A 27,211-nucleotide genomic window follows, 5' to 3' on the forward strand; every position below is an offset into this window, starting at 1 on the left:
ACAATTGACTAACTGACTTCACATTGTATTTTATAGACTTGTGCTATCCAACACAGTAGTCACTAATCTTGTGTGGCTGTTTAAATCTAAGTTAATTAAAATTAAATAAAATAGAATGACATCAGTGAAAATGGTGCAGTAGGGACTTCTGAAAATTCTTCCCTCCATACAAGCAATGGGAACACTGGCAAAAATAGTATGAATCAAATTTTTCAGAACTCTGGAAATGAACCAAAGGCTTGTAGCGACCCAAGGAATGTTCAAGAAAAATAGCTGAATCTCCATAAGAATAGTGAGCTTTATGATCTTTTAATTTGCACTATTCCTACCATCCCACCCCCTGCCCCCACTCCACTGAAGTCTTGAAAATAGATAGCCTGGGGTGCCTGGGTGGCTCAGTTGTTAAGCATCTGCCTTTGGCTTAGGTCCTGATCCCGGAGTCCTGGGATCTAGCCCCACAGTGGGCTCTCTCCTCAGCGGGGGGCCTGCTTCTCCCTCTCCCCCTGCCTGCTGCTCCCCATGTTTGTGCTCTCTCTCTCTCTGTCAAATAAATAGATAAATCTTTAAAAAAAGAAAAGAAAGAAAACAGATAGTCTGTGATTATGGTGAAGACCAGCAGCCTGGCAGTCACTAAAGGGGGCAGAATGGGACTGGAGCTCCTTCAAAGCCCCATTTCCAGAGAACTGTCATTATTTGACCCATCTGCTTGTTCCCTGGAAGACCCCATTTTTTAAAGATTTTATTTATTTATTTGAGAGAGAAGGAGCAGGGAGAGTGACAGACAGAGAAGCAGACTTCTAGCTGAGCAGGGAGCCAGACACACGGGGCTTGATCTGGACACAGAGCTTGATCCTGGGACTCTGGGATCATGACCTGAGCTAAAGGCAGATGCTTAACTGACTGAGCCACCCAGTGCCCCTGGAAGACCCCATTCTTAAGGCTGTCTTTATTTGACCTGACATGGAGCTTGCCAGGTGCAAACAGCACCCAGGGGCTTTTGTCAAAAACAATGAGAAGCAATTGTTGAACATCTCAGTTGCCTGAGGCACTGGATAACAGTTGGGGCTAACAAAACGTTAACCAAAGGGTTTAAAAGGTAAATCTGAAGAATGGGATGTCCATATGGAAATTTGAAAAGTTTCTGGGACTACAGAAAGTCATATTCATGCATATGTAGGTTTGTATGACTGCCCAGGGATCTACACATCTCAGGAAAGACTTAATAAGACCATAAGCTCTTATCTTTGACTAACTTTGGGGCTCTGTACAAGGGGGAAGTGAAGGACAAGGCAAAGGTGTAAACTGCTTGACTGCACACAGAGTTCCTGGCAAAGACTTGGAAGACTTATGGGTTCCAGGCACTTAAAGAAATCTCTTTCTGATCAGTAGCTGACTACAAAGCTAACTGGCAAGGACTTCAGTGGCCACACACAACAAAACATAGAGAAGTAGTTCAGAAAAGTCACTAAAAAACAACAACAGCAATGAACAGCAACAAAAAAATTCTGGGAAGAGGGGACAATCTGATGTATTGAGTTTCTGTATTACATATTATTTAAAATATAAGCATTATATGACATAATTTCAACAAAAATTATGAGACATGTAAAAAAATGAAATACAATCTATAGGAAGGAAAAAAAAAGCAATCAATAGAAACTGTCCCCAAGGAAGCCCATGCATTGGACTTACTAAACAAACACTTTAGGTCAATTATTTTAAATATGCACAAAGAGCTGAAGGAAACCATGAGAATAATGTCTCACCAAATAGATATTATTAACAAAGAGATAGAAATTATAAGGAAGAACCAAATAGAAATTATGGAGTTGAAAAGTACAACTGAAATGAAACATTCACTGGAAGTTTTGTATAGGAGATTGGAGTAAATAGAAGGAAGAATTACTGAACTTGAAGATAGGTCAATTGATATTATCTAGTCTGAGGAGCAGAAAGAAAAAAGAATGAAGAAATTGAACAGAGCCTAAGAGACTTGATGAAAACCATCAGATGGACTAACAAAAACATACTAGAAGTCCCAGAAGAGTGGGGTGGATAGAGAGAGAGAGAGAGGAATATTTGAGGGAATAATGACTGAAAACTCCCCAATTTGGATGAAAAACATTAGCATCCAAGAAACTTAATGAATCCCAATGAAGATATACTCAAAGAGAGCCACACCTGGACACAGAATATTAAAACTGTTGACAGCCAAATACAAGAGAGAATCTTCAAAGCACCAAGACAGAACCAACACATAACTACAAGAGATACTTAAGATGAAGAGCTTTCACATGTTATCTTTTTTTTTTTTTTTGCGGTGGAAACAATTAAGTGGATGACATATTTGAAGTGCTGAGAGAAAAACACTGTCAGCCAAGAATTCTATATCTAGTAAAACTATCCTTCAAAAAATGAAGGAGAAACCAAGACATTCTCAGATAAACAAAAACAGGGAGAATTTGTTCCAGCAGATGTGCTCTACAAAATATGAGAGGGAGTCCCTCATGCTGAAATGAAAGAACACTAGGCAGTAACTCAGTCCACATGAAGACAAAAAGTACCAGAAGGGCAACTACCGAGGTAAATATAAAAGGTGGTGGAAATACACTTTTGTATGTAACTCCTTTTTTTTCCCTCCTATCTGATTTCAGAGACAACTGCATAAAACCATAACTATATATCTGTGTTGATGGACATACAAAGTATAAAGATCTAATTTGCATGACAATGATAGCACAAACGAGGGAGGAGGAGCCAGGGCTACACAGGTGTAAAGTTGTGGTATACTGTTGAAATTAGGTTTGTATTAATCTGAGCTAGGTTGTTACACATTCAAATGTTAGTTGTAATCTCTGGGGCAAACACTAAGAAAATAAGTAAAAAAAAAAATAATGACAGAAATGATGGGACTTAAAATGGCACCATCCCTTGTGCCTATTACTCAGCACAAAGCAGCTCCACAGTATTTTCCCAGACACCCACCCTGATTTCGTGTCTTCCTTATCCTTTGGAACAAAAAGCTGCTGCAGAATGGACTTTGAGTTGTATAGTTTATTCTTTTCCAAGCCATATTCATTAATTATCTAAACAAATAATTAGACAAACACATCCATACATTCACTTATGTAAATATGCTTAAAAATAAAGTATGTACACATTTTAAATAAATACATATATAGGCATATTTAAATATTTTATTTTAAAGAAGTTCAAAGTTCCTCTCTACTCTCATTCTCATTTTCTATAGTTTCTCTCCAAAGTGCAATAACTCTCAACAATTTCTTGCAGATCCTCCTAGAAAATTTTAATTCACGTATTTTCATTTAATGTACACTGTTTAAAAACTATGTGCACAAAGGCTATCATATGATATGCTAGTATGCATCTTGCTTCTCTTATTGAAGATTTCTTGGTTATTATTTTTTCCAAAGATTTATTTATTTATTTATTTTATATTATTTAATAGTATTTATTTATATTTATTATAATATTTTATATTATAATATTTTATTATATTAATGTATTATTATAACAATGTTATATATAACATATATTATATATATATGAAGAGAGAGAGAGCATGGTGGGGAGGGGCAGAGGAAAAGAGAGAATCTCAAGCAGACTCTGAACTGAGCATGGAGCCTGATGCAGGGCTTGATCTCATGACAGTGAGATCACGACCTAAGCAGAAACCACAAGTCCAGTGCTTTACCAACTGTGCCACCCAGGTGCCCCTCTTGGTTATTTTTGATCTTTGCCAGCATAGGTTGACATCATTCTCATTCTTTCTGTTATGTACATATTCTATTTATTGTAGGTGTGAATCATAATTTATTATGTGTCTTATTGTACATTTAAGGTATATAACACTGTCACTGTTTTTGTTATTACAAATAATGCTGTGGTGACTGTCCTTATACAAATTGGCATACTTTTGTGAGTGCAGCTGTAGGGCAAATTCCTAGCTGAGAAATTCCTGAGTCAAAGGCTATGTCTATTTCAAATTTTGATAAGTTTTGCTATACTGGTCTCCTAAAAGCATATTCCAAATTACATTTCTATCAATAATATAGGAGAGTGTTTATTTTTTACCCTCACTAATACTTGGTATTATTAAGCTTTTAAATTTATGTGAATAAATAGTATTTCACATAATTTGTATGTATTTAATTTTGAATGAGATTGAACATCTTTTTCATGGTCTGTTTCTATTTTTGTTTCTGTGAACTGCCTATTTGACCTTTTACAGAGTGTTTTATGAGTTATCTTTTTCTTATTTAGTTGTAAGAGAAGCCAGGTTTTTGAATCTCAGTTACATTTGTTGAGTTTGGGGAAAAACTTTTTTTCTTCTTTTTAAAGGAGATTTTTTTAAAAAAGATTTTACTTATTTATTTATTTGAGAGAGAGAGAGAGTCGGGGGGCAGGCAGAGAGAGAGAGAGGGAGAAGCAGGCTCCCCACAGAGCAGGAAGCCAGACACAGGGCTCCATCCCAAGACTCTGGGATCATGACCTGAGCTGAAGGCAGATGCTTAACTGACTGAGCCACCCAGGCACCCTGGAAAATTCTTAATCTGTATTGAATTCTCTTCCTTTGTGTGTGAAATCGGACTGGATTGTTATGCCTCATGGGGGTGTGGGAGGGAAATGCCTTGCTCAGTAAGGATTAGTTTCCCTCCATCTTCAAAGCAACAAGCATGCATGTCCAATTCTCCTTCTGCTTGGAATCTCTCCACCTTCTTTTTCTGCCATCAGCCAGAGAAAGCAATCTGCTTTTAAGGGCCACCTGGATAATCTCCCTAAGGTCAAGTGGGCCATATAACATAATCTATTCGTGGGGGTGGTAGCTCTTCCTCCTCACAGGTTCTTGTGATTAGGCAAGGAGTCCTGGGATGGGGTCCCATGTTATAGAATTCTGACTACCATAGAAGTGAGACTTTTCTTTTTCCTTTTTTTCAAATATAGGCTTGGGCGGAGCTCTGCTAAATAGAATAGGTAACAGTTGAGCTGTTGTGGGTGAAGAGGGGTGGGGAAGCTTGGAGCTCCCCCATCAGAACCTCTGTTCAAGGTGTGCCCCAAACCTGGGATCATAATTTTGGAAGTTACAAGTAAGGCATTAAGGCTATTTCTAGAACTCAGATGCTGTACTGCAAAGGGCAAAGCATTAACCAACGAGTACGTTTCATAAACAATTTATCAGGATGGCTTTTGCTGAAGTACAGTGCTGAGCAAATGAGCCACAGGACTAATATGTTTTGATAAAATAGGAGTAAAAAGAAGCAGATCCAGGGGTAGCTGAGCGGCTAGCTGACCCATGCAAGATCATGCTGAGCTGGATTCAGATCCAGGTCTGTTCGACTCCAAAACCCAAAGGCTTTTCTTTATAACATTCTAATATCAAGCCAGCCCATGAGAGTCATCACTGGGAAAGAGCCTGGCCGTCTTGCTTCACCTGTCCATGCAACACACAGGGGTAGCTCTGACTTTGGGAACTCAAACTGCAGTGGTTTCCCAGACTCATGCCGCAAAGTGATGAGGACAGGCCTTTGAATGACTAACTCTTATATCCCTACTGAAAGAGCTCAGAGCTTCCTACCATAATTCATAGCAGAGCAGCACCTTTGCAAATACTGGGCTACAAAAGCCAAAAGAGCATTTTGGTGAGTGACTTTTGTGAAAAAGTATTTCCCAAGTTCTAACTGAATGGATGTTTTGGTAAAGAAAAAAAAAAAAAACAAAAACAAAAAAAACCCAGATATTCTTTAGAGTTCTTCTGGGAGCCATCTTGGGAAATTCATGTACCCTTTCTGTGGCTGCTTTATATTTAGAAACACACACACACCACACGCCATGGCAAGGTGATTGCAAAAAGAGGCTTGATGTTGCCTTTCCGTTGGGTGGTTTGAGTGTTTTTAATGGAGTTGATGCAGCAGTTGGGTAATTGCTTATTGGAGAGTGTGCCAGATACATTCTCAAACAGAAGCCTTCCCCTCCCTGGACTCCTACTCAATCATGTGTTAAGGAATCAAAGGTGGCCATCTCTTTGGGCTGAGATGAAGCCTCGACTCTTCACCCAGAGTCTGCCAGAACTATCTTGTCCACTCAGGATAAGAAGACAAGAGATGCTTTGTAATGGCAGGAACTTGAAGACTAAACTAGAATCAGGTAAACAAATGAAAGGCACTAAATTGTCTACAGCATCTAGCTTTACATAGATTCCCATAAATAACTCACGGTTTTCAAACCTTAGGGTGTGTGAGGTCACTAGGGAGCTGTTAAAATGGAGATTGGTCACTCCTACTTCCAGAGGGGTTCTGATTCAGTTGGCCTAAGCTCCACAAAATTTTAATTTTTGGTAAGTAGCTCGGGTATGAAGAAGAATTTTTTTTAAGATTTTGTTTATTTGTCAGAGAGAGAGAGAGAGAGCACAAGCAGGGGAAGCTGCGGGCAGAGGGGGAAGCAAACTCCCCACTGAGCAAGGAGCCTGATGTGGGACTCAATCCCAGGACCCTGGGATCATGACCTGAGCCAAAGGCAGACACTTAACTGACTGAGCCCCCTAGGCATCCCTACAAAGAAGCATTTTACCTGTCTAGCTAACTGAGCCTGTCAGAAGAGGCCAGGTGCATGCAGGGAAGGACCTCATAACTCTGTCCTAAAGGAAAAGTGGAAAAATAACTTGAAAGCCCACAATGGATAAATGGGTTGGTAAATTGTGGTGCAGGAATATAATGGAATATTGTGTAGCCAATAAAAATGGCACACATGCATTCGTACTGTGAACACGAGTGAAATGTGGATCCATGATGATTACAATGATGTTCACAGGTAATGGGAAGATAATAGCAGAAATAGACATGATTGTCCTTAATATCTTTTAACTTCATCTACTCAGTTATTCTGTAAAAGTGTTCACCGTGAGGTCCATATTAAAATCATATATTTTCATTTCGTATAGATACTGGGCTCTGTAACAAACATACAGAAGATGTCATTCCTATTGTAAGATGCTGTTGGCCAAGTGATGGCAGAAATACCAAGGGAAATCCAAAGAAAGATCACAGGATTTTTGGCCAGAAGGCTTGTGTTTGAGTTCTAGTGTTAGTATCAAAGTTGGGCGTTGGCAAATATCTTCACCTCCCTTTGCTCCAGTTTTCACATGTTTAATATGAGAATAACAATAGCAACAATAACCATTTTTACCTCAGGAGTTGTGATAATGATTGTATTAAGGTAGTGAAAATGAAAGTACTTTATAGACTGTTAAATGTTATGTAAATAGAAATTATTTTCTTAAGCTGTTATGCAAAGTGGCAGGGGAAGATATCAACACTTGAGAAACCTTCCCCCTTGGAGCTTTTTTTTTTTTTTAACTTATGAGTTTGGAAGCTCCTCTTTGGTCTGCTTAATAGCGAGTTCTTGTAACGGAGCATCTCTGAGGCTTGTGTGTGTGAGACAGCATTTCCTCACAGAGCATAGAATAGCCTCAGGATGGTCAAGCACAGGGCGTACCTCAGCTTCGGCACACCCTTCAACCAAAACCTGTCCACGGACCTTGACATTCAACAAGCCCCCTGTCCTTTCTTTTCCATACAGGATGATGTATGAAGACTGCGGGGATGGGATGCACATGACACATGGCGTGTCCATTCCCTCTGCCTCCCCGACACCTGTGCAGACTGTGTGTCCAGCTCTGGCTACCGACCTCAGGAGTCAGGTGGCCATTCCCTTGGGCACTGGCCAACACTTGCTCGGGCCTGATGGACTGCTTGTGTGGGTCACTGCCTTGACAGGTGTGTCACCGTATTTGGCTGGAAAGACTCTTGAGAAGGCTGGAGAAAGCAGCAGACTGTTGTTCTCATGGGCAGGTGGCAAGCTAGTGCCTCCAAGCCCTCCCATCCCCCCATGCCCCCATCCCCCACCCCCAACTCACCCCCCCAACACCACCGCCAGAAATGGAGCTGGAGCGTTAGCCAGATTCCTCCAGTAAAGCCAAGAAGTCCTAGTTAATTTCATGGTCATTTCCACACTGTTTATCAGAGAGTCTCTGCTCCAATGTAAAGCTCCCAAATATGGTATTTTCATGAGCCCGGCTGGGATGTGGCCAAGTGCCTGAGACATACAAATATTTACTAAATAAGCAAATGCACTTGGAAATGTGTTTCTGCCTCAGCATTAGAGCAGTGGTCATTGACGTTAATTCTCAGAGTGAGACCATTTTATGGATTATTCCCAGCAGGGACTAAGAAAACATATCAACATCCAGAGCTTTTAAGGTCCCCAGAGCCCATGGGGGAATCCACATTTTTCTAAGGGAAGGTGACATTTTATGTGCAAAGCGGCAGTAGTGACTTTGCTGTCGTGTAAAGCAGGGTGCAGGCAGAGGAGAACTTGGACAGTGGCGTTAGCCTCAGTCAGACTCGGGGTCGAGTCTCAGCTTTGGCACACTTGGTGACTTCCTGTAAACAACTTACCCTCTCTGAATTCCTGTTGACTTATCTATAAATAGGGGACAGAAGTCCACATTCCATGGGGTGTTGTGAGGATTAAGGGAGATGATGTACATAAAGCATGTGGCCAATAGCGTGCACTCACGAAATACTAGTTTTCCTTTCTTTTGAATTTTTGTATTTTTTTTTTTAATAACTTAGGGTTCTCCCCGACCTCACATTTCTTCCCCAGGATGTTCCTCTGGAAGCCTAGTGTATGTATGCAGTGAAACTGAATCCACATGTTCTTCATTTGTGTATACTGAAAACATCAAAATGTTATTCCAGAAGATTTGTTTGATGTTCAAAAGTTCTATAGGGGCAGCACTGGGAGAGCATCTGGCGTGCTCCTCAGACGGCTGTCCAGTCAGATTTCAAAGCCCCACCGTTAATTGCTTTTTATATTCTGTCCACTTAGAGCAGTTTTTGAAGATAACCACCGGCCTGTATTATAGTGAAGACTGACACATGATTGTATTTTTTTGCTATAAAATATGATCACAAGGATTTTATTATGTACTCATGAGGACAACCCCGCATGAGTGCATATCTGTGTGTAAGTCTGTGTGACTATTATTAAATCGGTTATCCAGCTTCACAGAGGGGTAAACTGAGTCTCAGAGGGATCAAGTAAAGGCGAAAAAAATGACATTTGGCGAAAGTGACTTTCAGATCGTGTTTTTTGTCTCCAAATCTAGAGCATGCCACAGTCCCTAAAAATGAGAGGTTGTTAAATGTGATCCGTTTTTGCTGCAGGATGGAAAGGGCCCATGACGGGGAAGATGGGGGCGGGCAGTGCCTGTGGAGACCCTGGCAGGGCAGGGCACTGGGGAGGTCATGGGATGGGGGCCCCCAGGTAGGGAGTATCTGGCAGAGGCGGTCTGGCAGGGGTGGGGTGGGGGGGCGGTGGGGAAGCTGGGGGAGGTAGCCCGAGGCAAAAAAAAAAAAAAAAAGATCCGTCTCTCCTTTTTTTTTTTGCTTGGTTTTCTCCGGGAATCCCCACAGAGGGTCAAACATTTAGGCAGATCTTGGGGACTCATTGCACAGTGATCAAGTTATGAGGGGTTGGGCTCAGTGCAAAACTGTGCAGGCGGAGCGATTTAAAAAATCTGGCAAGAATCACTGAATTGAGAGCCAAAGGGGCCTTTTAGACGTTGTTCCATTCCCGCAGGCATTCCTTGATTCATTCAGCAGTTTTCACCGAGGCCCTGCCATGCCCCAGGCACGGTGTAAGGTGCTGGAGATCCAGTGTCAACCATAATGGATATAGACCTTGCCTTTGGGGACATAGCGTTGGTCTTTCATTCAATTTTTTAAATTCACAGGGGAAGAAACAGGCAGAGAGAAGGAAAATCACTTTGCCCTAGGTCCGATGGCTGGTTAGTTATTGGCAGCTTCCCCGTTTTCCCACCCCCAACTTCACCCCACTCCCACAATGGCCACTGACTCAGAAGAGAAAAGTTCCAAATCTCTGGACTTTTCTTCCTATTCCTCTGACGTGGTTGATGGGCCAGCTGATGGATCCTTGCGGGAGGAAACCCAGAGCAGCTTCCATAGAAGGGGACCAGCAGGGAGCTAGTTCTGGATCGCAGGTGTAGGTCTGGTCAAGTTGCTGATGCTGCACCCCCCAAAAATGGGTGCTAGGCACACTTGCCTGGCACCCTCTCTGTGCTTGGGATGACCCAGCCCCTGTCTGTGAGTGGGGCCACTACTTCCCGGGGGAGGAAGCCAGCCCCAGAAGAGTTCAGATCCTTTTAAGTGGTGCCTCGGGACCCTAGAAATGGAGGGAAATAACCCCAGACCACAGATGGGGGACAAGTCCTAAAATGTCAGGCCCCATTCTGCCTAAATCAAGACATCCGGTCACTTGCTTCAGCAGGACAAAGAGCCTTTTCTTCCTAAGCCAGGACTTTATGTCTTTAATCTTTGCCAGAAGAAAAGAGTTCTCATTACGTCTGCATCTTATCACATAACTGTATATCATAAAGATGCTGTTATCACCTCTTCCTTCTGATTAGCTGGCCCTGAGTGATTCTAGCTCATGTGATGAGCCGTGCTCTAAAAACAATGACAGTCACTGAGCCATCAACAGAGGCCAGAGTCACAGGCGCTGTGGAGTAATCTGTGGGGATCTCGGCAGGCTCTTCATAATAAACAATGACGAGAACAGTTCTTTGTCCAAACCATGGCGAAGAGAGCCTTTCTCTACAGATATGCTTTGGCACCTGCAGCCAGAGACTGCAGAAAACTCCATTCCAATACATGGCCTCACTTGTTGGCTTTGTTTCCTGAGTCAAAACAACAAAAGTGAATAGAGATGCAGCACCTGGTGTCTTAGGTGGCCAAGTAGCAAACAGGTGTCCTCCCTTTGTGTGTCAAAAGCACATTCTGGAAGGGAGCCTGGTGATGAAGATGGGCATTGCCTTCAACTTCGAACTGTGAAAATGAAGAGAGAAGCATGCATGGATATTTGGATAGCCTGTCCAGGATTATCACGACTGAAATGGTGATGCTGCTGACGGTCATGGGGTTGCAAAGCCAGCAGCTTCTGGTTTATGACAAGCACTGTGGCCTCGAAGGCACTTGCTCCTTGGGGAAGGCAGGCCTGGGCATTGGTGCAGTTTCTGTTCAAACTCTCCAGGAGCTTTTCATGCCTTTGATGAAAATCATACAATCTAGTGGGATCAGGAGGGAATACACAGGTCAGTGACTTATAAGTGACATGAAGAGTGAGCAAGGGGGAAAGGGAGGAAGATGGTCTAAGGAAAGGACCAGAACAGGGGGCATGGGGCCTAGAAGGACACAGATGCTTGTGATCTGTTCGGCAGGAAGAAGTGACTTGAGGCTGAAAGTGCAGGTGGAGACGGGCTGTGAATTGGACCCGCGTTCAAAGAGCTGGCCAGGGAACCAGCTCGGAACAAAGTAGATGACAGCAGATAGATAATATCTCAAATAATCAAAGGAGTATATGGCTATAGTGTGGAGAATGAATGGATGGGAGAGGGACACAGGTGTGAGGCCAGGTTGAGGCTGAGGCTCTAACCCAGGTGAGGGAGGTGGGGACCTGAGCAGAGGGAATGGCCATGGAGGGGGATTCAAATTCTGTTGGAAGGTGGAGTTGGCAGAGTTTGATGATTGACTGCACGCAGAAGGTAAGAGAAGGAGTCAAGGATTCCCCAGAAGCTTCCCTGCCATTCTCAGGCTACCTGGTTCACATTCCCCTCCTCCCAAGCCCCATGGCACCAGACTTGTCCTTCCTCCAGCCAGCTGCGCTCTCCTGGCACCAATCCCCCCTGCTCCCAGCCCATCAGTGCCAGGAGCAGCATGGCTCGTTCCTGGGAGTGATCCATCCTAGACTACTATGGCTGAGAGCATCTGTCCTGGTCTCCAATCATACATGCATCTTCATCAGAGAGTTCCATGATCTTCCCATTCACTGGGAGAGGGTCCCAGCTTCTGGAGGAGGGACGGGTCTGGAGTGCTCCCATTTCACCAGTGGGTGGGACTCCACCTCTTCCCAAACTTCAAGATGCCCCCCACCCTGCTAGCTCAACTGTTCTCTGCCTTCCATTCCTCCAGACACCAGCCATATGGGGATGTTGGCCAATGTCACACAAGGAAAGGACCCATGATTCACAGGTCATGAAAATGCCTGGTCAAATCCGATTGTTTATGGGACACCCAGTTCTGACAACGTTGCTGTGTGACACCGGTTCTAGGCCTGAGGTCTGTTCCTCGGTGTGGGAGGTGATTTTCTACTGGTCGGCTTGCTGGACAGCTCCGGGTCACTGAACATCCCCCTCTGGGATTAGCACCGCTTAGAGTTTACGCCCTGTTGTTTTTGCAAAACCCCTTTGGTGTAGGAGAGGATAAGAAGACTCTGCCTGAGTGAAAGTTTGTCCAAGAGCTGAATTATCTGTGTTGAGCAATAACGTATGTCAGGGGAGAGGTCGAGAGGGAGAATGGCACATGACATCGTAGAGGAAGCAGGCCTCATACCCCAGGTGGGTGAAGATCACACCAGAACACCGGGCAGTTAGAGCTTGTTGATCCGATGTGCCCAAAGAAGTTTTGCAGGCCCTCAATTTCCCTGAGTCTGAGAGGATGCTGGTGGCAGACAACATAGCTGCCCACAGCTGCCCATCCGCGTGCCAGGGGGCTGCCCCTGTGTGCCCCCCGCTGAGGCGAGCCAACAGAGTAGGGGCCAAACGCCATCTGCTTTCCTCCTTTTGCCTCACGGACATGGCAGAGACTAGAAATACTGGTTTGGCAATGCAAAACCTGTTCATCTAACCAGGAGCAAACCGGATTTCAGGTGACCTTTTCCTTCTTTTCTGTCTTGTTTGAATGCGTGTTACCTTTCTAATCGGATGAAAGAGCAAGGCTACATTTGGAGGCGAAATTGGGAAGGCATCCCCCAAAGAGATGAGTGGGGGACTCTGGTCGTATTGGAAGCAGACCTGGGAGACTGAGCCCAGATGGCAGAGGGGCCGGAGATGCCAGCGCTGAGCCCAGAGAAGCCTGGGCCCAGGAGCTGCCCCACTTGCCGACAGCCTCGAATTCTCAGCTGGGCCGAGTTCTGATGGGAGTGAAAGTAAAATGTAAAATCGAAAAAGGAAATACCTGTATATAGAAATTTCTTGAGGCACTTGTCCAAAAGGGTCACGGGGTGGCGGGGAGCCTGGCTCGAGTGAGCGGCGGGAAGCCCTCATGAGAGGGGGACACCGAGCCCTGGAGAGCTGGGCCTGCGGCCTTTGTGGCTGGTGCGCGCCCAGCCGCCTCCCCTGCGTGGGACTGGGGAGCGCAGCGAAAGCGACGGAGAAGGGCTTGTGCTACCAAAATAGAAGGCCCAGCCGCTTTGCTCCAAAGCTTTTGCACCGATCCTCCGCCCCTGGGCTTTGGCTTGACTCTGGAGTGGTTCCTGGGCTGGAGCTAATGCCTGGGACCAAGCGCGTGTGACGGCACCCGAGGCTCAGGGCTGAGGCCGCGCTGATGCTTCTCCACGGCCGGTCAGTGTCTGTCAGCAAATGGCCCGATGCAGCCCCCACAGGACTGCTCCAGCCTCCACCCCAGCCAGTCCTGCTGGTGCTGCTCCTGCCCCGGGCCCCTGCAGCCCGCGGACATCTCAGAAGAGCTCTTCGGCGTTTGGTCCCCCTACCCCGACCAGGTATGTGGCGCACGGGGCCTGAGCTGGGCCGTGTGTGTGGCAGGCATGAGACAGTGTATCCTTCCATGTCACTCTGACCTGGTCCCCGTTAGCCGTAGGTGTTTACCTCAGCTCATTCATCCCTTCGGATGAGTGTTTCCCTCAGTTTCCCCTGCGACGGAGGCCCCACTGGGCCCACCCCATCAGCCCTTCCTTACTATGGGTCTCAGGAATGACACAGTTCAGGCATCCCACCGGGATGTCATCAACAGCATTCTCCAGGCAGAGCTCAGGTTCTCTGAAAAACAGAAGGATCTCCACCGTAGAACTGTCCTGAGGATAACATGAGCTCATGTCAAGGGCCTAGAACAATGCGATTGACGTTCCCGCTGTTGCTGAATGCAGGTCCGCTCACACGGCCCTCACTTTGGATCACCCTGTTGCAGGGGAGGGGGATGGAGTTTTCCGCATTCCCGGTGGCATCCAAATGCCACACCTCCTGCCACTTTGCAGGCCCACCCCGGTATCGCTGCAACTTGATGAAGAGGATGCAGAGCCCCCAGTTCACGGGGCCAGTAGGATTGGATGTCGCTTTAACCAAAGTTCTAGTGAGCACTTCGGGTGGTGCTCTGTGTTTGTAAGCCACGCTGCACACAAATACGACATTTGAAAAAGTCACTCCCCGGGACTGTGTGAAATGCAAACTTTCAATGGAGAATTGGTGTCTGTTCACTCATCACATTTGCTGTGAGAAACAGCATGGAACCACTTTACAGGGAAAATGTGTCTTTTTTAGAGCAAATATCCACAGAGAAATGTGAAGAAGCAAAGTTATAACTTTCAGCTGTTGCTCGGCCATCAGCCAATATTACTTTCTATTTCCTCCTTCGACTGGAGATTGCTACTCCCCCCTGCATAAAGGAGAATGTGGAGGCCCAGGGAGAGAACGGGAAAGAACATTCTTGTGGCTGGTGCAGTGAGGGCTGAGCCCGGCCTGAGAGGCAGGCCGCGTGGACAGCTCACAGCCGCTGCTCACAGCCCTGGCCCCGGCAGGGATAGCTCTCTAAGTGCAGCTCTTTCCCTAGCACCTTCTGGCTCTCGTGCGACCAACGCTCAGCTGGGTGGTAAACTAAGCTCACTGATCACCATGAGGAAAGTGGGAAGCAGGAAGTTCAGAGCAGAGTTTAACTTCCTTCCTGGAAAATAGCCTTGAGCTGTGATTTGAAATAAGAGATGCTCTTTAAGGATTAGTTGTATTTTCAGAAACCACATCAAATGGAAAACCCACAACCACAGAAACTCTGGGCTTGGCCTTGAGTTGGAAGATGTTGCAATGATGTGAACCAGCAGTGACCCAGCAGGAGGTGGCCGGGGCCTCACCTGAGCTCCCAGGGGGAGGCCAGAGAGTAGATACCAGACAAGCCAAGGGCTCAGCCTGGCTCCCGGGTCCATGAATCCCCTGAACTTAGAAGGTTCTCACACATACCTCTTTGGAAGGTGGACTAGCACGAACATGGGACCAGAAACTTACAAACTGGCATGATTCATAGCTCCTAAGGGTACCTTAGAACCCTTCACTAGTACTGATGGGATTTTAAGAGATAGCTTTCTGTTATTTGACTTTGTTTTATAATTTATCAGAAGGACGCTTGGGTCTGGAGGGACAGGCCATTTCGGTAGTCTGGTGGTAAAATCCAGGTTGCTTGCCTCACCACAAGGAGGCTTTGGGAAGGCAGGGGGCTCCCTGGAGTCTGAAAGGTGAGGATGAAGGCCCTGGAGACAGGTGAACCCCAAGGGGGCTCTGTCCAGTGCCATGTTCAGTAGCATGGACCTGTGGGATGGGTCTTCACGTTCATGATGTCCTAATATAAACAAAGTGGCCCCAGGGGCTGTTTCTTGACCATCCTCAGGGATGGTGATCAATAAACTTGCTCGCAGTTCAGCGAGTATTTTGCTTGCATCCTCCCAAACTCTGATCACCTTGAGGAAAATAAAACAGCACGCTAATAGAGCTTTACATACTATGGTTGGACATCTGAGTACAGCCTTCCCTGCGTGGGAAGGAGAAATCTGTCTCCGCCTGCTCTGTTCGGCTTTGCCGGGCCAAGGGAAATTGCAATAGCCCAGATTGGCATGGTTCAGAGAAGAGGGGAGTGTAAGGTCCAGATCAGCAAGAGAGGAAGGAAGGAGGCTCAGCCAGAGCAGGCTGGTGGGAGGGAGTTTTCTTTGGCAGCTGAAGGGAGAGGGGAGATGAAGGTGGCAGCCACCCCAGACACAGTCAGGGACACTGAGAGATGGGCCAGAGAATCCTAGAAGTTTTGCTCTAAGTCATGAATGAGACCTCCCTTTGCCATTTTCCCAGAGATTGCCATAAAGTTTGAGATCGCTGTTGGAGCGCTTTTTGTTGTCAGCCTGGTGTTTCCTCCGAATAGGACAGTGAGCAGGAGAGGGCAAGCACGTGCCGCTGTGCAGTTTGCTCCTCAGCGTTGGCCTGTGCAGCAAGAGACTTTTCCAGAAGGAAATCGCCCCTCACCACTGCATTCCGCAAAGGGCTGCTTACCTGGTTTGCCCACTGTAGACGTTTGAGCATTAACACATGATTGTTAACTGAGGCCACTTGGGCCGTATAATATGTAAAACAATATTTTAATAAAGGCTCTTTAACTGAGGCCTGTTTCTTCTCTCTCTCTTTTAATTGTGGTAAAATACACGGAACATAAAAGACATCCTCTTAGCCGTCTTTAAGTGGGCAGCTCAGCGGTGTTAAATTACATTCACACTGTTGTATACCATCACCACCATCCATCTCCAGAACTCTTTTCCTCTTGCAAAAGTGAAACTCTGTCCCCATTAAGTAACGACTGCTCATTCCCTCCTCCCCCCGCCCCTGGCAACCATCATTCTACTTTCTGTCTTTATGAATCTGGCTACTGTAGGGACCTCATGGAAATGGAAGAAAACAGTATTTCTTTTTCTGTGACTGGCTTATCTCACTTACCATAATAACCTCGAGGTTCATCCATGTTGGTCAGAATTTCCTTCCATTTTAAGGCTGAATAATAGTCCATGTATGTATAGACCACATTTTGTTTATCCATTCATCTTTTTTAAAAAAAGACTTATTTATTAATTTTAGGGGGAGGGGGAGAGGGAGGGAGAGAATCTCAAGCAGATTCCCCACTGAGCATGGAGCCGGACATGTTTTTTTTCCTGATGGCAGCCATTTTAAAGGGTGTGAGATGGTTATCTCATGGTGTCTTACTCTCTTTGGACAGAAAGTCAGATCATGCTGCTTCTCTGCTGAAAACCTCTAACCAGTAAAAGCCACAATCCTCCTCATGGCCTGGGCCCTGCAAGATGTCCCCCCAGTGGCCTCTGCCTCATGTCCTACTGATGCCTCCCTTACCCCCAATACCACTTCTTCCACCCACCAACGGGGCCCCGATTGCCTTCTCTGGGAAACGTCTTCTCCCCTGGTATCTGCTGGAGATAATTCTTCTGCTTTGCTGGGTCGAGGGAAATGGAAGTAGCCCAGATTTCAGTTTCAATTACTGGTGCCCCTACTTCTTCTAGAACGTCACCAAGATCAGCTCTGCAGAGAGGCTGTCTCTCTTTTTCCTACAAAAACAGCAGTCTCTTGTCCTGTCTGCATCCCTCACATGGCCTTACTTTCACCACCGACTGTCTTTTTTTTTTTTTTTAAGATTTTATTTATTTATTTGAGAGAGCGAGAATGAGAGAGAGAGAGCACATGAGAGGGGGGCGGGTCAGAGGGAGAAGCAGACTCCCTGCTTAGCAGGGAGCCCGATGTGGGACTCGATCCTGGGACTCCAGGATCATGACCTGAGCCGAAGGCAGTCGCTTAACCAACTGAGCCACCCAGGCGCCCCACCACCGACTGTCTTACCACCAGGTCGTTTCATATCTGCTGATGTCCCCTTTCCTGTCCACCCCCCAGGAGGTACACTGCAGGATGGAGGGGGACTCGGCTCTGTTCTTTGCTGACTCTCGGGCACCTGGACCCCCACTGGCATACAGGATGAAAGAAACCTGCTTATACTGAACCATAAATCAAGACCTCATAGAGTTACTGACTTTAGGTACTGATGCATGACCCGGTGTTTATGCAATTCTAATTCTATCAGTTTCTAATGGATTTTTCTGGGTTTACCTGTAGATAGTCATTTTCTTCACAAACAATGACCATTTTGCTTTCTCTCTCCCTTCTCTCTCTCTCTTTTCCAGCACAATCCCCGAGGGCTCTACCACTGAGGAGAGCCGAAGCTAGCTGGCTTCTGCTCTGCTGTAGATATTTCGTCACATTAAAGAAGTACCATCTGTTCGGTTTCACTAAGGACTTTGGTTAAAGTCAAGCATGAAGGGTTAATGCTCTTGCAGGGCTTCTTCGGCATCTGGTGGGCATTAGGTTTTCTCTTGGACCCCTTGGTGTGGCAATCATGTTAAGGGCTTCCTAAAATTGGCCCATTCACTATCTCTACGTTTGAACCCCGAAATGCTCCTGGGTGAGGTGGCGGTGCCAAGCCCCACCCGATGTGCCTGGGAACTGGGCCCGCCGAGGTCGTGGCAGACTTCCCGGGGAGGGCTCAGGATGGCTTATTGTTTCTGAATTAAACAAATGAAGAATGTGACTCAATTAGAGGCAGCATAATATAAACCAAGATGGATTTATATTTAGCCAGGCAGAGACATGTGGGAAAGAATGGAACTTCCTTCAGCACGGGCTTGGAAAGTCGGCTTTGAAGGGAGGGAGCTCCGCTCTTCCACGCTGTCTTCACCTCCCCCAGACTCGCCCCCAGATGTTTCCCTCTAGATATTTCAACGTCTTGGGAAAGCATCATGGTTCAGTGGAAAGCAAAGCTCTAGAATGTTCATCTAGGAGCCTCGCCGTCTCTGCCAGAGCCGCCTGCAAGGACGGAGGCCACGTCCTGGTCTTCCTCACTTCCACGTGGGAGGATGGCACCTCCAAGTCACCCAAGGCGACTTTTACGAATAGATTAAAACATGGCGGAGGGGTTAATACACTGCAACTCCTAGAGAGCATTAGACAGAGAAACAAAATCCTCTTTGTTACAATTCTCCATGGGTTTTCTTCTGGCAGGAAAATGAGACAGGAGGAAAGTTTTGGGAATTTTTCTTCATTGAGGAGGGTGAATGAGTGTGGAACCAACCACAGAGTGAAGACCACCATCCTATGACTGTGTGCATCCAACTCAGCACTAAGCTTTACATTCTTTATTCTAATCCCTGCCTCAAACCCTGCTCCTGGGGTGGGTATTGTCACCAGGTAAGGTTGTATGGCTATGATGTTCGCAGTTGGGGTGGGCCGGGAGTCCAGATCTCTCTCTTTACCAACCGGAGGGAGACAGGCAGACTTGGTTCTTTCTCTTCCACACCTATTTCTTTGGGGTGGTACATAATCTCCTGGTTTGCTTGTGGAAGGGTCTGCCCAACCCCTCACCCCACCCTTTTTAAACAATTGGGAGTACTTTGTGTTTATTCTAGGATAGAGCAAAGAAGTGAATACATTGTAGATAATGAGAGCCACGTTTTTCACTGTTGGAGAAAGGAGTTATAAATAAGCTAAGGGAGCAGGCTGGAATAAACCCTAGGGTGCTGGACTGGAATTGAAGGTCTCGGAAGGAACTCATGTCTTTAATAAGCATATATGTAGACAGATGCACATGTATAGAAACTTGATAAATGACAGATTTCATTGCACACAATTGAGAAAAGGATGGACTACGTCATAAAAGCAGCTGAGACAAATAGTTATCCATATGAAAACAAATAAAAAGGATGGCCCACCTCATGTCATAACAAAGGCTCACTGTAATTGCATTAAAAACTTAAATACGAAATTAAAAAAATATTAAGACACCAGAAAACATTATAGCAACATATCATTATGACATTGTGGGGGGGAGAAGATTTTTTTTTTTTAATGAAGACACAAAAAAGCTCAAGCAATAAATAAGAAATAATGACAGATTTGACTCCCATTAAAATGAAAAATTTGGTTTATCAAAAGACACTAAAAAAAAAGTGAAGATCAAGTCACAAAAACTGGAAGAAAATGACTGTAATACAATGAAATCACAAATGATTTGTGTCTAGAATATATAAAAATCACTGGGTCTGAGCTTTTTGAAGAGGCAGTTTGTTCCAGGAACAGCCCTTCATCTGTGGGAGCTGCTCTAAGGGAAATGGATCAGGAGGGATTATTGACACAGAGCTGCATGGTGACTTTACTGAGCAAGGGGTACCTGAGAGTTTAGACTAGCAGGAAAGCAAATGCAAGTTCAGGGCCTTGCTTGCTTAAGAAACATGAAGATTGGTTCATGCTTCCGGACTCATGGGAAGTGGCCAAGCGGTAAGAGGAGGATCTGAAACAGGGAGCGGCTGTGTGGGAGGAAGGGAGTTGGGCTGCGAAGATGCCCGGACACAGCCTCAGAGGGAAGCCAAGTACGGAGACCACCCTTTAGGTAGAAAGAAAGTTCTGAATGAGCAGAAATAGTAAGTCTTCCTGGAAAATAATTCAGACCCAGGACTCTGTATTGCTGTGATTCCTTTGCCTGCAAGAGCATTATGTTGCTTCTGAAAGGAAAGAAGAAACCTGTTGAAATATGTATGGTTTTTCTATCAATTCTGCTTTTCTAAAAAACGAAAGCATCCTCACTTCGCTTCTGTTTCCTCTCCCTTGCCCCTCTTCCTCCACCTACCCCCTTCCCTCTCTTCCAGAAAGTGTACCCAGGAGGGCTCAGCTGCTTCCCCCGGGGACTGCTCTCACCCGGGGTAGCTGCGTGAGAACGCAGGTTGTCTAAAGGGGCTTCTGCAATCACCCTGTTATGTGAAGATTAGGAAAAATGAATAACTTCCTTTAAAAAAAATTGGCACTGAAGTTTGTTTTCTTTTCTAGACCTCTGGAAAAAACTCAGTGGTACTGTGTGAAGGAAAAATGAGTTAATAAAACTCTTCCTAGCTTGTCCTTATTTTTGTACCCAGGAGTGAGTGGAAAAATCAGACCTTTTCAAGATCATGGACCCCGTGGCAGTTCGGGCGTGCTCTCGTCTGTGTATAGAAAGCATGTCAAGACCGATTAAATTATCTAATTAAAATAATGACCGCAAAAAGCCTGTTTATTTTGGCCTGAGGAGGGTCAGCTCAGCCAGCCCCTTCTCTGTGCTGCTGAGGGTCCCTTTCCCTGTCGGAAGCTCACACAAGGCCCACGCGGCTGGGGGCCCCAAGCCCGCTCCTGGAAGAGTGAGGGTGGGACCCACGTTCACCAGTGGGGATAGGGCTAACTCCAGCTGGGACTGAAGAACACCTTCCTTGTCAGTATCTATTCACTATGCAGATTTCAAATATGACAGATTCAGGCAAGTAGCACACAAATTGGCAATTGTCTAGCTGATTGACTTGAGCTGAATGTAATTTTGATGGGGTGCTCTTTGCATTATGAAGATACAACCCAAGATCCAGAGAGCATGTCCTCAAGTAACAAGTAAAGGAAAATTCCAGAAAAGTTTCTGTTGTTTTGAGATGACTAAGATAACTTTTGGACTCATTTCTCATAAAGTTGCTCAGTAGCCTTGACATCATGAGGCATCAGCCCAAAGAGAGGCCCTGCTGGAGGGTTGTGGGTTTTTTTTTTTTTTTTTTGCCAGGAGCAAAATTTGGGGCACAAAATATAAATATGCTATGCATAATTTAATTCAAATTTAAGTGAATCAGGGAATGCACTGAGCCTGTCCTCCGCTCTAAGCCTTGCATAAGGTATACAAACAGATCTGTGGACATTTAGAAACATTCTGTTAGTCTTGCTGTTATGGAGTCAAGGACTTCCTTTGGGGGAGTTGGTGCAGTAGCCTGTAAGTCCTTAGAATGGAGGCCACAACCTTTGAAAGCTGGAGTGCTGGGGTTTATTCTTTTTTTTTTTTTAAGATTTTATTTATTTATTTGAGAGAGAAAGAGATCACGCAAGAAAGGGGCAGAGAGAGAAGGAGAAGCAGACTCCCTGTTGAGCAGGGAGCCCGATGCAGGGCTTGATCCCAGGACCCTGGGCGGAAGACAGATGCTTAACCGACTGAGCCACCCAAGCGTCCCACTAAGGTTTATTCTTATTTCTTTCTACCACACCCAGAAGATGAGGGGCTGGTGAGGGAGCACTTTGCAGAAGGAAAGCCAGGCCTTCTGCTGAGCCTTGAAGGACACTGTAGTTCTTATAAGCGAAGGGGAGATGTTCCAGCAACTGTCAGCTCGTATGATGAATGCAGCTGGCCTCCAATGCTATGTTGGGGTTTCTTCCTTCGACCTCCCGCACATCCCTATCCATTTTCCTTCCTTCAACATTCAGTAAGTATCTTTTATGAGGGATCAGTGATGGCTCACTAAATATGTATTTTTAATACTCAATAGTATTAGCTGGTTAAAATTTTCATGAAATTTCTTAAAGTTCTGTGCACAACCATCTTACTTTGAGACATGGGAAGAGAGAAAAGAGCAAAATGTCAGCTTCTGCTGGGAAATTGTTTACAAAATGTTATCATGATTATCTTTCCATTTTGGGTGCTCTTCATTCCGTTGTGTAGATCTAGATTTCCATCTGGTATCATTTTTCTCCTGCCCAGAGGATTTCCTTTAACATTTCTTGCAGGGCAGTTCTGCTGGGAATGAATTCATTCAGCTTTTATATGTCTGAAAAAATCTATTTTGTCTTTATTTCTGAAAGGTTTTTTTTTTTTTTCCTGGATATAGAGTTCCAGGTTGACAGTTTTTTCCCAGTACTTTCACGACGCTGAACCACTAACTTGCATTGTTTCTGAAGAAAACATTGCCGTAATTTATATATTTTTCCTCTGTATTAATGTGTCCATTTTCTGTTTTTAAGATTTTTCTTTTTACTGCTGGTTTAAGGCAATTTGATGATGATGTGCCTTGGTATAGTTTTCTTCATATTTCTTGCATTTGGGGTTTGTTGAATTTCTTGGATCTGTGGATTTAGAGTTTTCATCAAATTTGGAAAAAAAATGTGGCCAGTATTTCTTCGATGTTTTTTCTATCTCTACCATTGAGGATTCTAATTATATATATATTAAGCCTCTGAGTTTCACAACACAGCCATGTTCTAGTCTTTATTTTTTAGCCTTTTTTTTAGTCAGTGTTCCATGTTAGATTATATTGCTAGAGTTCAACTTTCCTGCAGTCCTGCTATTAATTTCATCCAATGTATTTTTCATATCAGATAATATATTTTTAACTTCTAGGAGTTTAAGTCTTTATTATATCTTCCGTGTCTTTCCTTAACACGTCTATGCTCTCCACCACCACTTGGAATGTACAGAATTATAATAGGAAATTACGATAATTGTTTTATTGTCCTTGCCTACTAATTCTATCCTTTGGGTCATTTCTTTATTCTTTCTTTTTTTTTTAGAAAGAGAGAGAGAGAGAGCAAGTGAGTGAGTGTTATTGGGGGTGGGTGCAGAGGGAGAGGGAGAGAGAGAATCTTAAGCAGGTTCCATGGCCAGCATGGAGCCTGATGCAGGGCTTGATCTCAGGACCCTGAGATTGTGACCTGAGCTGAAATCAAGAGTCAGATGCTTAATTGACTGAGCCACCCAGGCTCCCCAATCCTTTGGGTCATTTCTAAATCCATGTATACTGATTGATTTTTCTTTTCATTGTGGATTCTATTTTCCTGCTTATTTGCATGGGTGGTAATTTTTGCTTGGATGCCAGACATTTTATCTTGTAAGGTGGTGGGGTTTTGGTATTTGTTTCAGTAGTTTAGGGCTTTGTTCTGGGATAAGTTATGTTACTTGCTTGGAAGTCATTTGACCCTAATAAGAACTGCTTTTAAACTTTGTTAGGTGGGATCAGAGTAGTCCCTGGTCTAGGACTTATTTTTCCCTACTCCTGACATGCTGTACCTGATGGTCTCTATGATGTGACATTGCCCACCCTGGCTGGTGGGTACATGAAGTAGTTCCAGGAGTCTCTCTGCTACTCTGCCCTGTGAACTCCAGCTGTCCTGGCTTCCCTGATTCCTCAGCTCTCTCTTCTCAGCTCAGTGAAACCATAAGGCTCTGTTTGGGTTTACCCTCCTGCCTTGCAGCCTGGAAGGTCTCTCTAGGCAATAAGCTGGGAGAATCATAGGGTTCATTTGTTTGTTTCCCTCTTCTCAGGGATCATTATCCTGCATTGTCTATTGTCCAATGTCTAGAAACCATTGTTTTCTCGATGTTGTCCAGGGTTTCAGGTTTTTAAGATGAGAAGATAAATCTGGTTCTTATTCCATTGTGGCAGGTTAAGCATTGTTTTAGGCACTGGAATATAGGAAACACAAGATTGAATTAGCCTCTGCTCATACGGAGCTTATAAGGTAGAAGTACAAAGGAATTTTTATGTATTCATTCATTCATTCATTCATTCACTCAACAAACTTGCTTGGTTCCTTATTATGTGCTATTCTAGGTTTTTACATTCAAAGGGAGAAGGCGGCAAACAGATGTTAAATATAATGTGCTTTAAGGAAAGATAAGGGGGGATGCTATGATGATGGGGTAGGTGGATATTGATATTTTAAGTAGGGCAATAAAGGATAGCATCTTGGTGGAGGTGGAAATTGACTGGAGACATGAATTAGGTGAGATTGCTGGCCAGAGGAAGAAGCTTTCAGGCCTAGAGAAGAACAAGTGTAAAGATCCTCAGGAATGTGCTTAGCTTATTTTAGAAACAGAGAGGAGGTAAGTGTGGCTGGACCTAAGTGAGCAAATGGGTGGGGTTTGAAGTCAAAAAGATCAGGGGCTAGATATTGCAGGCTGTGTAGTTACGACAAAACATGGGAGCATTGTGAAAGGGGACCAACCATGTAGTGGGGTCCTGGCTTTGTTGTTTGCCAGCTTTCTTTAGTGAGCTACTTTAAAAAAAAAAAGGTTTTATTTATTTATTTGAGAGAGTGTGAGTGAGAGAGAGAGCACAGCGGGGTGGAGGGGCAGAGGGAGAGAGAGAAGCAGGGAGCCCGCCTCGGGGCTCGATCCCAGGACCCTTAGATCATGACCTGCTCCAAAGGCAGACGCTTAACCAACTGAGCCACCCAGGAGCCCCTTTAGTGAGCCACTTTTTAAAAAAATTTTTTATTGTTATGTTAATCACCATACATAACATCATTAGTTTTTGATGTAGTGTTCCATGATTCATTGTTTGTGCATAACACCCAGTGCTCCATGCAGAACGTGCCCTCCTTAATACCCATCACCAGGCTAACCCATCCTCCCACCCCCGCCCCTCTAGAACGCTTTTAAGAATAACTCAGTAAACTTAATTTATAACCTCCCAGTCTGTTAATTAATTAATATTTTGTGATTTTTACTATTATTTATCACTGTGTTTCTCCATCCTTTATTCTGACAGAGACTCTTGATAATCCTTACTTTGTTGAAGGTGTAGCTGGTTCATAGAAAGGTATGTGATATAAGGCCAAAGACCAAGCAGTATGACCATGTTAGAATTATAAATCAGATGCCCTAAATTTCAGAGGATCTACTATACCTGCCGTACCTAGGAGGCACCCAGACAGTATGAGAGTGGTATTTGAGCTAATTTTCTTTGTGGTAAGATTCTTTTTTATTTATTAAAAAAATAAAACTAATATATTTTCATGGTAAAAAAATGCAAACTGAATGGAAGTTCCATTCTGCAAAGATAACCATTGTGAACAGTTTTTTTATTTTTCCAGAAACTTCATTGCATTTGAAAACACAGACTTGAATCTGTATAACTTTTTTGTTAAACAAATATGAGCTGACTTTTGCCCTCCACTATGTATTTTTCTTTGCAATGTATTTTTTAGGGATCTTTGCATTTCAGTGCAGAAATAGAACAAATAATCCTAAAATTTATATGGAATCTCAAAAGACCCTGAGAGAAAGCAATCTGAAGTAAGAAGAACAAAGCTGATTTCAAATGATACAATAAAGCTATAATAATCAAAACAGTATGGTACTGGCATAAAATAGACAGATCTATAGCATGGAATAGAGAGCCCAGAAAGAAACCCACACATATATGGTCAATTAATCTAAGACGAAGGAGGCAGGACTATACAATGGGGAAAAGATAGTCTCCAATGGTGCCAGACAAACTGGATAGATACACACAAAAGAATGAAACTGGACCACTATCTTACACTGTAGACAAAAATAGACTCAAAATGGGTTAAGGACCTAAATAGAAGACATGAAACCATAAAAGGGGTTAATATCCAAAACATATAAAGAACTCATAAAACTCAGTATAAAAAAAAACAATCCAAGTAAAAAATGGGCAGAGACCTTGAATAGGTTTTTTTCCCCCCAAAGAAGGTATACAAATGGCCAACAAGCACACAAAAAGATATCCAACATCACTAACCAGCAGGGAAATGCAGATCAAAACCACAATGAGATATCATTTCATACCTGTCAGAATGGTTATTAGCAAAAATACAGAAAATAACAAGTGTTGGTGAAGATGTGGAGAACAGGGAACCCTCGTGCACTGTTGGTGGGAATATAGATTGGGGCAGCCAGTGTCAAAAACAGTATGGAGATTCCTCAAAAAACTAACAATAGAGCTATCATACAACCCAGCAATTTTACTTCTAAGTATTTATCCCCTCCCAAAAATGAAAACATTAATTTGAAAAGACATATGTACCCCTATGTTCACCACTGCATTATTTACAATAGCTAAGATATGGAAGCCATCTAAATATTCATCGCTAGACAAGGAGATGAAGAAGATGTGGTGTGTATGTACAATGGAATATTACTCAGTCATGAAAAAGAATGAGGTTTGCCATGTGCGATGATGTGGACAAACCTAGAGGGTGTTATGTTAAGTGAGATAAGTCAGAGAAAGACAAATACCGTATGACTTTCCTTAGCTGGTATCTAAAAAAACAAAACAGGCAAACAAAACAGAAACAGACTCATAGATACAAAGAACAAACATGGTTACCAGAGGGGAAGGAGCGCAGAGGGTGGACAAAATAAGGGAAAGGTACTAAGAGGTACAATCCTCTAGTTATAACTAATAATTAAGACATGGGAGGTACTATATAGCATAGGGAAAATAGAAAATAATATGTAACAATTTTGTATGGTGACAGATGGTGATGCACTTACTGTGCTGATCATTCCATAAAGTATATAAATACGGAATAACTATCGTACATCTTAAACTAACACAATATTGTGTGTCAATTATTCTTCAATAAAGAAATTAAAAAATGAGCTAATTTTATCCCCCGTTGTGTCTTTTTTTCTTTTCTTGTTTTTTTTCCGAGTGTTGTTTTAGGGATCTCTGCAAATCAGTGCTGAGGAGACTGTTCTTTCAAATGGCTCCAATGTGTGCATTTACTAGGTTTCATTCCACTAACCCACTAGTGGAGATTTAGATATTTTTCTCAGCTTTTTTTGGCGGCAATATGCTTGTTGGTCTATCTTTATGTAATGTGTTTCCTGAAGAGCTTCATCCTTTCTCTGGGGGAGCAGACCTGCATTAACTGTTTCCT

Source organism: Callorhinus ursinus, unplaced genomic scaffold (genome assembly GCF_003265705.2).
Source record: "Callorhinus ursinus isolate GAN/ISIS: 27379988/994484 unplaced genomic scaffold, GSC_fseal_2.0 scaffold11, whole genome shotgun sequence".
In the NCBI taxonomy this organism is placed as follows: Eukaryota; Metazoa; Chordata; class Mammalia; order Carnivora; family Otariidae; genus Callorhinus; species Callorhinus ursinus.